This window comes from Lissotriton vulgaris, chromosome 2_1, assembly GCF_964263255.1.
Source record: "Lissotriton vulgaris chromosome 2_1, aLisVul1.2, whole genome shotgun sequence".
Lineage (NCBI taxonomy): Eukaryota > Metazoa > Chordata > Amphibia > Caudata > Salamandridae > Lissotriton > Lissotriton vulgaris.
The window spans coordinates 2038526100-2038538650 of NC_141687.1; the positions used below are offsets into that span (position 1 = coordinate 2038526100).

At 49.0% G+C, this 12551-nt stretch overlaps 1 protein-coding gene and 1 non-coding gene across 2 annotated transcripts in view; both read right to left on the reverse strand.

Annotated features, from left to right (window-relative positions):
* GALK2 (galactokinase 2) overlaps positions 1-12551 on the reverse strand; it is a 1370458-nt gene that overhangs the window by 821185 nt on the left and 536722 nt on the right. The gene's annotated exons all lie outside the window — the stretch shown is intronic.
* On the reverse strand, positions 636-742 carry LOC147733701 (U6 spliceosomal RNA). Its single transcript, XR_015308803.1, has one exon. It is a non-coding gene; the product is annotated as a U6 spliceosomal RNA (small nuclear RNA).

Below are 12551 nucleotides of genomic sequence, written 5' to 3' on the forward strand. Positions count from 1 at the left end.
GAACACTTGAGAGCGGGATCCACCAACCGCCCAACCCGGACCTCCAGGGAAGAAGCCTCCGAAGACCGAGGGAGAAGGTGCAAAAAAGAAGAAAAATGGAGGATACCAGGTGACAAAGACCGCCAGGCGAAATCGTGTCCCCAGAAAGAGAGGAACACCCCGCATGGCAATGCCAAGCCACACCGCAGCCAGTACAGCCAACAGGACAGCACGAAATGGCCGGTAAAAAATTGGAATAAACCCCGCCGGAGCAAATGAACCAGGGAGAAAGACCCAGCAACAAAACGCCAGAAATCTCATGGACCATCCCCGAATGTATACCCCAACAGGGAAAAAACGTCCACGACCCCACCAACAAGAGATGAAGGCAAAGCCGCATGCACCAGCAGCGCAGACAGCGCAAAACAGTCCAAGAAAAACTGCAAAAGATGCTACGTGGACAAAGAGAATGCAAATTTCCAAAGCACAGCATGAAAATGAACATCCCAAGTCACATTGACAGCATTGGCAGGACTTGAACCCTCAGCACATGATAGCCTGTGACACCAGAGGCATATGACACACCAATGAGCAACAGCTCTGTGGATGCACCGGAGAGGAAGTCCCCTCAAACATGGCGAGCAAAGGAATAAACCCCATATATGGAACGCTCCACGAATTTGCATGTCATCCTTGTGCAGGGGCCATGCTAATCTTCTCAGCATCGTTCCAAGCTCAGTATATGTGCTGCCGAAGCGAGCACCAGGAAAACACCCAACACACCAATAAAGGAAGTGCCCAGCAACCTCCAGGAAACACTGCCCCAAACAGTAATCTCTTATGTGAGAACAGAAAATAAACAAAAAAGGGCAGCCCTGCAGTCTCCACCCACAGCCACATATGAAGAACATGGCCGCAGGGGCCGGCCACTGTACTAAAGCACCAGCGCCGGAACGACCTGGGGCCAGAACACCAGGAGGGCTCCCCGCCCCAGCCCAGCACATGAACGGGGAGCATCCTGACCCCAGAACAGGAGCGTGGCCGGCCGGAGGACCGGAGCGGCCGCGCAGAAAAAACATGAAAAGACCATAAACAGAAGCACTTAAAAATGCAAAAGAAACACTCACGGCACCGCCAAACCATCCAGAGCAAACAGGAACAGAGGCAGGAACCGGGAGCACCAGCGTTCCGACAGCCGTTGGAGCAGAAAAAAAAACAGGCATGGCGGTGGGTGGGAGGGGCTTATGTCACCTTCGACCTTTGGATTTCTGGCGTTTTGATTGGCTGGGTGGAGGCAGGACTGCCTCACGTGGTAAGGACTGGGACGGGGAGGACCCATGAGGGGGTAATGGAGTCCATCTCATCTTACAATGCTCATTCAAACCGCACGCACTCCTACCGGTACACCTCCTGCGTCTGGTTCTACACTTCGCGCACAACTTCTGTTCTGTTGTGCTCTATTTGAAATGCCCTTGCCTCGATCCAATCATTAGACCACACCCTCTCATTTCCTTTTTAACTCCGGATGTGACCGCATAGGCAAACGGGAGCAATCTTGGAATGTAGTCGCGTTAGTAAACCAACTGATGTAAAAAGGGGGAGACCGCTATTTATCACGATAAAACCTATTGCCCCATAAATAATTTTTTACCAGCCGTGGATAGTATCACCACACACAGCCAAGAATATTAAGGTGGGTATCCATGTGTCAGACTATGTTTCATGTATCAGTGGATACCTCAATAACAGTAACATTTAAACTGGTGTTGCCTGGAAAATACCATAGGTCTATAAACCACAAGACCCCTCACTGACACCGAGGTCTTTATTTGATATATTTGGTTTTGAGTGGAGGGTGGTCTGATTTGTAGAACCCTCTATTGTTCCTTGTGTATATGACGCAGGGATGTGTGCCAGGTTGACTCTAACATTTTGTCTGCACCAAAACAAACAGTAAAGGGTATGTGTTAGGTGGGGGTCTCTGAGGGTGGCACAGTACATGCTGCAGCCCCTAGAGAACCCCTCTGGTCACCAGGCCCTTAGTACCAGTGGTACCTTTTACAAGAGACATATAGGTGGGCAAAGAGATATGCCAATTGTGGAACCAAAGGTACCGTTTTGGAAAGAACACAGGCACTGGGGACCTGATTAGCAGAGACCCAGTGTACATTCAGTCAAAGTGCATCAGATATCAGGCAAAAGGTGGTGGGTAACCATGCAAAAAGGGGCCCTTTCCTACAGGACCCACTCAGGGGGACACGCCCACCCAGCAATCATGTGTAGAAGACTGAAATCAATAAAGGCATGGAAATAAGCAGCCACTACAATACAGGAATTAAGAAACATAGGCTGCAGGACAAAAACAAAGCCAATAATGCAAGACCTACAGCAATACAAATGCATGTTTCACGTGCCTGTTGTCCACCTCCTGTCAAAGGCTGGGACGTACTTGTTGATAGGGGGGAGTAGAAGGCGAAGAAATAGACATGAGGGTGGGGTAGTGAAATGAAGAAGCGACATGGCATGTGGGGGGAGCGAGAGAAAGCCGGGGATTTAAAAGCAGCAAGAGGAAGGCTACTAACGGGCTGGCCCGCAATATTTACAGATCGACAAAAACGAGCAGGCTGGGGGGGGAGAGGAGGGGCGTGACCAAGGGAAAGGAAACACATAAAGTTCTTGATGAAAATAATAACATAACATAAGCAAAACTAAACCAACAGGAGAGAGACTGTGGCATAACCTTCACTACTGCTGACTTCGGAATCCGGGTTCCGTTCTCAGCGTTGGTAAAACTGTGCCAATAAAAAATAGAACATACATATAGGGGGCGCTTGTTGTCATCACTAAAACAATGGCAGGATTGCCGAAAAACTAAAAATATCCAGCAGGAGATATCTAGCAGGAGCAGCTGGGAGCTTCGCTATCTGGACAACCAGGAGGAACCCTGAACGTGAGGGGGAGTGGCGACAGGGAAAGCACCAAAACAAATTAACATCGTGCAAAGCCTGTAAAGTTTCAATAAACAAAAAATAACATCCCCCCGAAGGGCAGAAAGTGCATCAGTGGTGAAATGGTAGCACTGATTAATGATTAGGCCGGGAACCTTTCAGCCAAGGCAAGTAAAGATAACACGCATGCACGAGCCGAGGCAGATCAACAAAAAGAAAAGAGTGCTCTCCAAGTTCCATAAATTAACTTGAAAAGTAACAGCACAGTAACAGGGGCACGCCTCATAATAGGTTACAGAGGTAAAAAAGGAGGAACTAGTAAATATATTAACCAATGAAAAGTAGGCATTTAGGAATTACAGCAAGAGTAACGAATTAAATGGAAAGGGGCGACCACTCGGTCCCCCCGAACGTATGGTAGGGTGCCCTGACCCCCCCCGGGAAACCATTTTGGGCGGGAGGCGTGTCTCGGCTGGTATGCCCGAAGCGGCGTAGCCGGGGCGCGCCTTTTTCCCGCCCAAGAGGGGTTGTCCTAGACACTTACACCGTTGGCCACGCCCGTAGGTGGATCGGAGGAGGGTACACGCCCTCCCGAAGAAGAATAAAAGAGCAACAATCTAAGGAAGCATCCTCTTGTTCCTGTGCTTGGAAGCTGCACCTCCTCGTTGCACGTGAGCCCGAGACGGAACAAGGAGCCAATTTTGAGAACTTGTAATTTTGTGTTTCTCCTTTCAGTGATTCCGAAGCTTTGGATCCAGGACCTCGAGTCAAATAGCTGTGAACGATGCCTGGCAAGAAGGTCGGAAAGAAGGTTGGGACCGAACAAATGCTTCGCATGCTGGTGAAAGACATGGCGAACATGAAGAAGCAGATGGCGGCAATGAATGGTACGGGTAGACCGAAGAAAGTCATCGGGCCAGCATTGCCGGGAGTAGTCCCTGCCGGTAGAGGTAAAAGGGCCAGGAATGGGGCGGCAGGGGGGGAGGCCCCGGTTCCCGAGTCACCTCCGGCGAGCCCGGTCAGTCCAGTGGAGGCCCCAGTTCCGAGCCCGAACGCGGGACAGCCGATCCCTGTGGTAGTTACACCCGTTAACGATGGGGATATGCCTCCCGAGCTGGCCGCCCAGTTGGCGGCGTGGTTAGGCAAGAGTAACGAGGGTGCTGTGGCACCGGGAGACACGGCCGAGGAGGCCAGGTTAATAATGAAGCAGTTGCGGCAATCGAGAGATGCTGCGAAGGCACCTTGTCCTCTTGTTTCCCCGCAGAATCCCTCGGAACAACCGGCGTCGAGCGTTGGAAAAGCAGCAACAACAGATCTAGCTACTGGTTCGGGTAAGCAGCCGTTGCCAATGGCGGGGGAGGGATCGTTACCCTCAAGGAGGGAAAAGGTGGTCCAACATATCCCGATGGATGTGAAAGAAAGGATTTGGGCGGATAAATATGTGAACATGTTTTCGCTGTTGACCGATCACTATGAGATAGAGCACGTTAAAAATCAGAAGGAGTTGTTGCATCCGAGTGTATGGCGTGCCAAAATGGCGGGTTTCAGGGTAGATGAAACGATCGCTAATTGGGCCAGAGCGTTTGGAATGTTCACTGCAATCATGGGGGAACGTAGGCCTGAAGTATTGTCGGAATTAGCTTGTTACCAGACACGTATAATGGAATTTTATGAAACGTATGAAGGCAATCAATGGATGGGTTATGATAACAAATTTCGTAAGGCCAAGGAGCACGACTCATCCCTGACGTGGGATTGTTTCGACTCCATTTCTTGGCAGAAGCAGGTTATGCCGAACACGACGAAGTCGTCTTCTTTCGGCGGGAATGGGGCGGAGCCTTCCCGCCATTATGTGGCGGCGCCCTTTCGGGCGGGCGCCAACAGTGGTCAGCACACAAAGAATAACGGGAACTCGGGTAGAAAAGGGGTCTGTTGGAGCTTTAACAGGGGCAAGTGCACTAGGCCACAAGGGACATGCAAGTTCAGGCATGAGTGTGCAGGGTGCGGACAGTCTTCACACCCCGAGAGTTCGTGCAGAGCCAAGAATGGTGATACAGGAGGTAGAGGAGGGGCCAAACAGGTCTAACATCGACCGAGGGGCACCGTTACCTACTCCCGTTGATATCATGGCAATGATTCCTTGGCTGAACGAATACCCTGATCATGTCTCTGCCGGGGTGTTGCGAGACGGTTTCTCATATGGTTTCCGCATCCCGGCGGGGGATTTTCGGGGGGAAGCACAGTGTAAGAACCAACTATCGGTTCAACGAAATACGGCGGTGGTACAGGCAAAGATTGCAAAGGAGGTGGCCCGAGGTCGGGTTACGGGTCCATATGGTAACCCGCCGGTTGTTAACTTTGTTTGTGCACCGTTGGGAGTAGTCCCCAAGAAGGACCCGGGTGAGTTCAGGTTAATCCATAATTTGTCCGCTCCTAGGGGTCTTTCAGTGAACGATGCGATTGACCCGGGAGTTTGTTCGGTGCGGTATGCATCCTTTGATGAGGCCATCGCCATGTTGAATCGCCTGGGGGCCCGGAGCGCTGATGGCTAAATCAGATATCGAGTCAGCGTTCCGGTTGCTCCCGGTACATCCACAGGATCAACGTCTCTTAGGTTTTGTGTTTCAAGGACGCTACTACATGGATAAATGTATGCCGATGGGCTGCTCCATCTCTTGTGCGTATTTTGAGAAGTTCAGTACTTTTTTGCAATGGGCGTTCACCAGTGCCACGGGCTTTACGCAGGTTATACATTACCTTGATGATTTTCTGTTTCTGGGGGCAGCTGGGGACACGGAATGTGCACGGGCTTTGAGGGAATTCTGTAATCTCATGAAACGTTTTGGCGTGCCACTGGCACCAGGCAAAACAGTAGGGCCATCTACTTCACTCGAGTTTCTGGGAATTGAGCTCGATTCTGTAGAGGGGTGCTTCCGTTTGCCCAAGGAGAAGGTAATGAAATTTAAAGCCTCACTTGAACTGTGCCTCTGCGAGAAAAAAGTAACTCTCCATCAGTTGCAACAAGCTGTGGGTCAGCTTAACTTTGCCCTTAGAGTGATACCGATGGCTCGCCCCTTTTCCCGCTCTATTGCACAAGCCATGGTTGGCCTCAAGGAAGGGCACCACCGCACACGACTGTCAGCAGAGGTTCGCCAGGATATGTGCATATGGCTGGCATTTCTGGCGGATTTCAACGGTCGCATCGTGTGGAACAAACCACCAGCTTCCTCCGAGGAGCTGGGGTTGTGGACCGACTCGGCAGGGAGTGTGGGCTTTGGCGCCATCTTTGGTAATCAATGGTCGGCACGAACATGGCCGGCGTGGTGGCACGATAGTGGGCTCACAGGTAACATTGGGTTTCTTGAGCTGTTCCCCATTCTGGTGGCCTTGAAAACATGGCCAGAAGGGTTTCGTGATCGCACTGTGGTGTTCTGGTCTGATAATATGACCGTTGTGGAATGTATCAATAATCAGGCAGCACGCTGCAAATGGATTTTGAGATTGCTGAAAGAAATTGTCCTGCTATGTATGAGACTAAACGTCCACTTTAGGGCAAGACACGTGCCTGGGGTACTGAACCAGGCGGCTGATGCACTCTCTCGTTCCCACATGCAGGCCTTCCGGGGTTTTCTGCCCTCAGCGGACTTGGTGGCGGCACCATTTCCCGAAGCTCTCTGGTCTCTCGGTGCCCCGGATTACAAAACCTCGTGGGAGAGAGTCTAGCACCCAGGACAAGGAAGGCATACGAAGGGGCGTTCCGTTCCTATTGGGAATTTTTGGGTTCAGCTAGGGGGGAGCATTGGGGGCAGGAGGAGTATGTCCTGAAATTTCTGGTATCACTACATCAGGCAGGCCGATCACTAGCAGCAGCCAATAGGCACAGGGCCGCCATTGCCTTCATGGCGCAGGCTCATGGCATCCAGGACCCCACATCGTCCTTTCTCGTAAGGAAGGCTCTGCGTGGGTGGCAACGCCTTGAGGGTCGTAGAGTGGATGAGAGGCACCCGATAGGTCTAGAAAGGTTGTCCCTGTTAATGGCCGTACTCCCTGCGACATGTTCATCTCAATCAGAGACAGTGCTGTTCCGGGCCGCTTTTGCATTAGCATTCCATGGGGCTATGCGGGTAAGCGAACTGGTAGCGAGGAATAAGCAGGATACGGGGGGAGGTCTGTGTCGAGAACACATTCAAATTAAGGGTGAGACGATGGTAGTCTCAATAGCCAGGTCCAAGACCGATCAGGGAGCGATCGGGGACTATGTGGTAGTTCAGCGGATTCCAGGGTCTCCCATGTGCCCGGTAAAATGCGTGGAGGAGTATTTAGCGCAGAGGGCGGCATCATGGGGGGGAAGCTTGCTGAGGCACACCGACGCCACCCCACTGACTAGGTTTCAGTTCCAGCGGGTGTTAACAATGGCAATCGCGGCAGCGGGCTTGAACCCGAGCGATTTTGGGACCCATTCCTTCCGGATAGGGGCTGCTACAGAGGCTACAGCCAGGGGTCTGAGTATTGAAAAGGTGAAACAGTTGGGGTGTTGGTCCTCGAATTGTTATAAAAGGTATGTGCGGTTGCACATGTTGTGAAGCTAATGTCATGCACTCACGCTTCTTGTTTTCTGTTTGGTTTACAGTTTCGCGAGCAGGCTTTGCGGGGCGGACTGTGCAGTTGACCCGACACCTGGGGACCAGCGGTCAAATATCACCGGCTGAGGGAAGAGTGGTGTGGGTCGTTGGCCACTCATACGTGAGGCGAGCCGCGGACGTATTCAAAGCAGGTGACATGATTCACGTGGCTGGGGAATACGGGTGCAGGGTGACCTTCCACGGAAGGGGCGGACTCTGTATTGACCAGTTTCAAACTTTTATGGAGGGACTGCTAGGGCGGACGAGGTCACCGCCGTCTGTAATCATAGTACATCTTGGGGGCAATGATTTGGTAACCATTGGTCGACGAGTTCTTCTCGAGTTAATTTTATCCACAGTAAGTTGGTTGGCGAGAAGGGTTCCGGGGTGCACGATTGCATGGTCACACATGATTCCTAGAAAGGTGTGGCGGGGGCCCTCTCTGTGTCAGCTTTGAATCAGTCGGTAAAGAAAGTTAATAACAAACTTAGTAGGCTGTTTCGTTCAGGCCAGTTGCATTGTATTCCACATGGATGTATTCGGGGGGACCATTTGTATCTTGAAGATGGGGTCCATCTGTCCCGGGAGGGGAATGTCTTACTCATAGGAGACTTCATAGCTTGGTTAAAGAGTTTGTGTAGCCATGACCTTTAGTAGGAGTTTGTGGGGGGTCCGGATAGCCGGTCAACTATCCGGCGGTAAGGTCATGATCGGTGAGCAGTAATTGGAAGATCCCTAGAGGTGGGGCGCCACCCATTATGGATGGGAGCGCCCGGGGAGAGGCGGCCATTGGCCCCTCACACGGGGAGGCGGTACCCCTCTAAGGATGGGGCCGCCGAAAGGGAAGGCGGTCATAGGCCCCTCCCAGGGTAGGAGGGGCTACGGGCCCCTCCTGGGAATTTCCCGGGGCCAGGACATCCGCGACGGCGGATGTGGTAAGCAGTGTGGGGTGGGAGGGGGGTCTACGCTACCTTCTAGACACCTCACACGAGCCCTCGGACGACCACTAAGATGGCGTCGAGTAAATATGGGGCCCCCGTTAAGACAAGGGAAATTGGAAGTTGGCACAGAGGTACAGTCCTCTGTGCGCCCGACCCTCACAAGTAAGGGGGGGAGTTCTGGTATTAGGGATCTGACACCGGTTGCGACCTTGCCGTTGGCCCGTAATGTTAGGATGTACAATTTAATTTTGATTATATGCATTTGCAGGATGTTTAGAATCGGCTAGGAGAACCTTTGTATTAGAGCTGTGTTAAGGTTAGCCAATAAACATCGTAATGTGAAAATGAAATTGTACATGATATGAAACTGTTATTTTAATGTTTTAATTTTGTTTTATATTTTAAAAAATACGGCCGGGAGGGTAACTCCCTCCCGCCTTCCAAAAGTCAAAAACTGTGTCCGTCTTCCCATCCTTGGGGATTGTGTTGGGAGGGGGTGACGGGTATCCCGGCCATATGGAAAGGGGCGACCACTCGGTCCCCCCGAACGTATGGTAGGGTGCCCTGACCCTCCCGGGAAACCATTTTGGGTGGGAGGCGTGTCTCGGCTGGTATGCCCGAAGCGGCGTAGCCGGGGCACGCCTTTTTCCCGCCCAAGAGGGGTTGTCCTAGACACTTACACCGTTGACCACGCCCGTAGGCGGATCGGAGGAGGGTACACGCCCTCCCGAGGAAGAATAAAAGAGCAACAATCTAAGGAAGCATCCTCTTGTTCCTGTGCTTGGAAGCTGCACCTCCTCGTTGCACGTGAGCCCGAGACGGAACAAGGAGCCAATTTTGACCCACCCACTAGCCCCTTATGGCAACGATTAGTACTGCAATAACGTCGATTAATGGTGATATTATCTCTTTTACAGGTTGTTTAATAAAGTCTGGATTGTCTTTTTGAGGATAATAAAATGGTTGCTATTTAGCATATTCTTAGGCGAAGTATCACAGCCTAGTTGAATGATGTGTTACTTGTGTAAATAAAGGTTATTGTGTAATATCCAGTCTAACCGTTTATTCCGTCCTCATTAGGTTCAAAATGTCGTATTTATTTTGGTCGGGCGGTAAGGTCATGTTCGGTGAGCAGTAATTGGAAGATCCCTAGAGGTGGGGCGCCACCCATTATGGATGGGAGCGCCCGGGGAGAGGCGGCCATTGGCCCCTCACACGGGGAGGCGGTACCCCTCTAAGGATGGGGCCGCCGAAAGGGAAGGCGGTCATAGGCCCCTCCCAGGGGAGGAGGGGCTACGGGCCCCTCCTGGGAATTTCCCGGGGCCAGGACATCCGCGACGGCGGATGTGGTAAGCAGTGTGGGGTGGGAGGGGGGTCTACGCTACCTTCTAGACACCTCACACGAGCCCTCGGACGACCACTAAGATGGCGTCGAGTAAATATGGGGCCCCCGTTAAGACAAGGGAAATTGGAAGTTGGCACAGAGGTACAGTCCTCTGTGCGCCCGCCCCTCACAAGTATGGGGGGGGGGGGAGTTCTGGTATTAGGGATCTGACACCGGTTACGACCTTGCCGTTGGCCTGTAATGTTAGGATGTACAATTTAATTTTGATTATATGCATTTGCAGGATGTTTAGAATCGGCTAGGAGAACCTTTGTATTAGAGCTGTGTTAAGGTTAGCCAATAAACATCGTAATGTGAAAATGAAATTGTACATGATATGAAACTGTTATTTTAATGTTTTAATTTTGTTTCATATTTTAATAAATACGGCCGGGAGGGTAACTCCCTCCCGCCTTCCAAAAGTCAAGAACTGTGTCCGTCTTCCCATCCTTGGGGATTGTGTTGGGAGGGGGTGACGGGTATCCCGGCCATATTGATGGGCATTTTTTCAAGCCCATATCCCAGATACAGCATGTCTCGAAGAGACAGCGTAAGAACTGTCTAGACGAGATCGAAAAAGGATTTAGGCTCCATAGGCACAGCTGTACTCACTCACATTTGGTAGCAAACAGTAAAGAAAACTTTGAAAAATAATTAGCTATACGTATATTCACATGTCCATGTGAGGAAAAAAAGAGGTAGTGAGGCCTACATTTCCACAACAAAAGAAAAGTTCTAGAACATCTAAGAGCAATTACTAATGTGGATGACAACTATCCCATCACTAGTCATAATCCTAAGCATCCTGAAGGAAAATCAGAACTCTTATAATTCTGTGGAATTGATATGGTGGAGACAGAAAAGGGATGCTTCATCAAATGGAATCAAAATATAGCATTAGAGTAAAGACAACATTTAAGAGAGCACACAGTTTAGATGCCAAGCTATTTAGTGACTTAGATTGATGATTCCAATGTCTCTTCTAAACTGACCATTTACAAAACTTTGGTGCAATGGGATTTTAAAAAGTATACCACGATGTAGAATCATACACTGACATGCTCTCAAGGAAAAGCAATACACATTCTTGTTTTCAACAAGAACACTTTATATATAAATACCTCAAAAAAGAGATTAAATATGAATCGCCAACTGCAGGATATTTAGATAATCAAAGTGCTCCTACTGGAAGGACAATGAGTACAAAAAATTATCAAGTACAAAACAATTGGACACAGTTAAAAAGGAATAGAATAATCATTGCATGTGAAAATACCAAAATATGGAATCCCTTTGAGAAATACAGAACAATTATCTCCACAAAATCTTCAATGCAAGCGAATGAATATGCCTCTGTGTAATTTGGGACACAAAGTATCCTGGCGAGTTTTAACGAAATACAATTCTCACACTGCAACGACTTTTCATGAAAACATAACAGCAAACGTACTAATACATATTGAAACTGAAAAGGGATTAAGAATTTCCTGGGAATAAGGCAGTGGCTGGTTGAAATTCATCAGCTTGTTTTCTTGTATTTGATCCAACAGCAATCTGAATAGCCTGGTGTGCCAAGACATTCATCATCATTCTCAGCAGTTTTACTGCTGTCTATTGTTTAATGAACCTATTCCTGCAAGATAACCAAAACCCGAACATTTTAATTCCAATCAATATTCACTGTTAGCTTCATCATAAAGAGGACAGCTTCAACAATCTCTCTCTTCTAGAGACAGAATGTGTTTTAAGCACCTTAAATACACAATTATTTATGTCTTACACAACAGTCCTGTCCAGTAATTCAGTTACTATTTTCAACAGACATTTCCTATTTTTGTTTCAAACTAACTGCCCAAAATAAGCATGTACTATAAAAATACATAAGTGGTAACATATGTGAAATACTCCTATGTTGCCCTCGCGGGCATTATCGGACATTAAGAGATCAAGCTGCTTTCGGCCCAGTGGTTTATGACGTCACTGGACCTCCCCAATGAAAATACTGGAACTTATTACACGGTCACCTGTTATGTATGCTATATGTGCGTGTGTATACACACGCGCATGACGATTATACTCTAATCCACCTCATCTCCATTTCTCCTCCTCTAAAAAATATTATCAAGATTAAATGAATACCACTTTAAAAATAGTAAAGTCAAACAAAGAATAAAACTGTTTCAAAACCTTGTATTTGGTTTTCTCAAGCCTACGAGCATTTTTTTCTAAAGTAGTTAAGTTCCATAAGAAAGAGGAACTTATGCCACGAAGAGCTCCGAGTCAGGGATGTTAAAATGTGTTTTAGGCTACTGACCGCTTTAGACTTTCTGTCATCAAATCTTTAAAAAGTGCAATAAGAAAAAGAAAGCAGAATTTTGGTTAGCCCTCGTAAGCCATTGCCTTTTATAGTTTTTTTAAATTGTTTTACAATATTTGCATGGGCTGCTAATCAAGGCCATAGTATGTTAATTACAGTTACACTGTTCCGTTTGTGTTCCCATTAGGTTTTGGTGATGGGCTTCAAGTAGCCCTTTAGTTAGGCTGCAGATGTGACTTGTAGCTGAGGTCAGGGTGTAGCCACCTTTGATGTATTTGCTTTGCTAACTTATAGCTTTCTTGTTTAGGAAGTGCTTGAGGTTGGATGTCTTCCCCTCTCATTAGGGTGCACTGCTAGTCA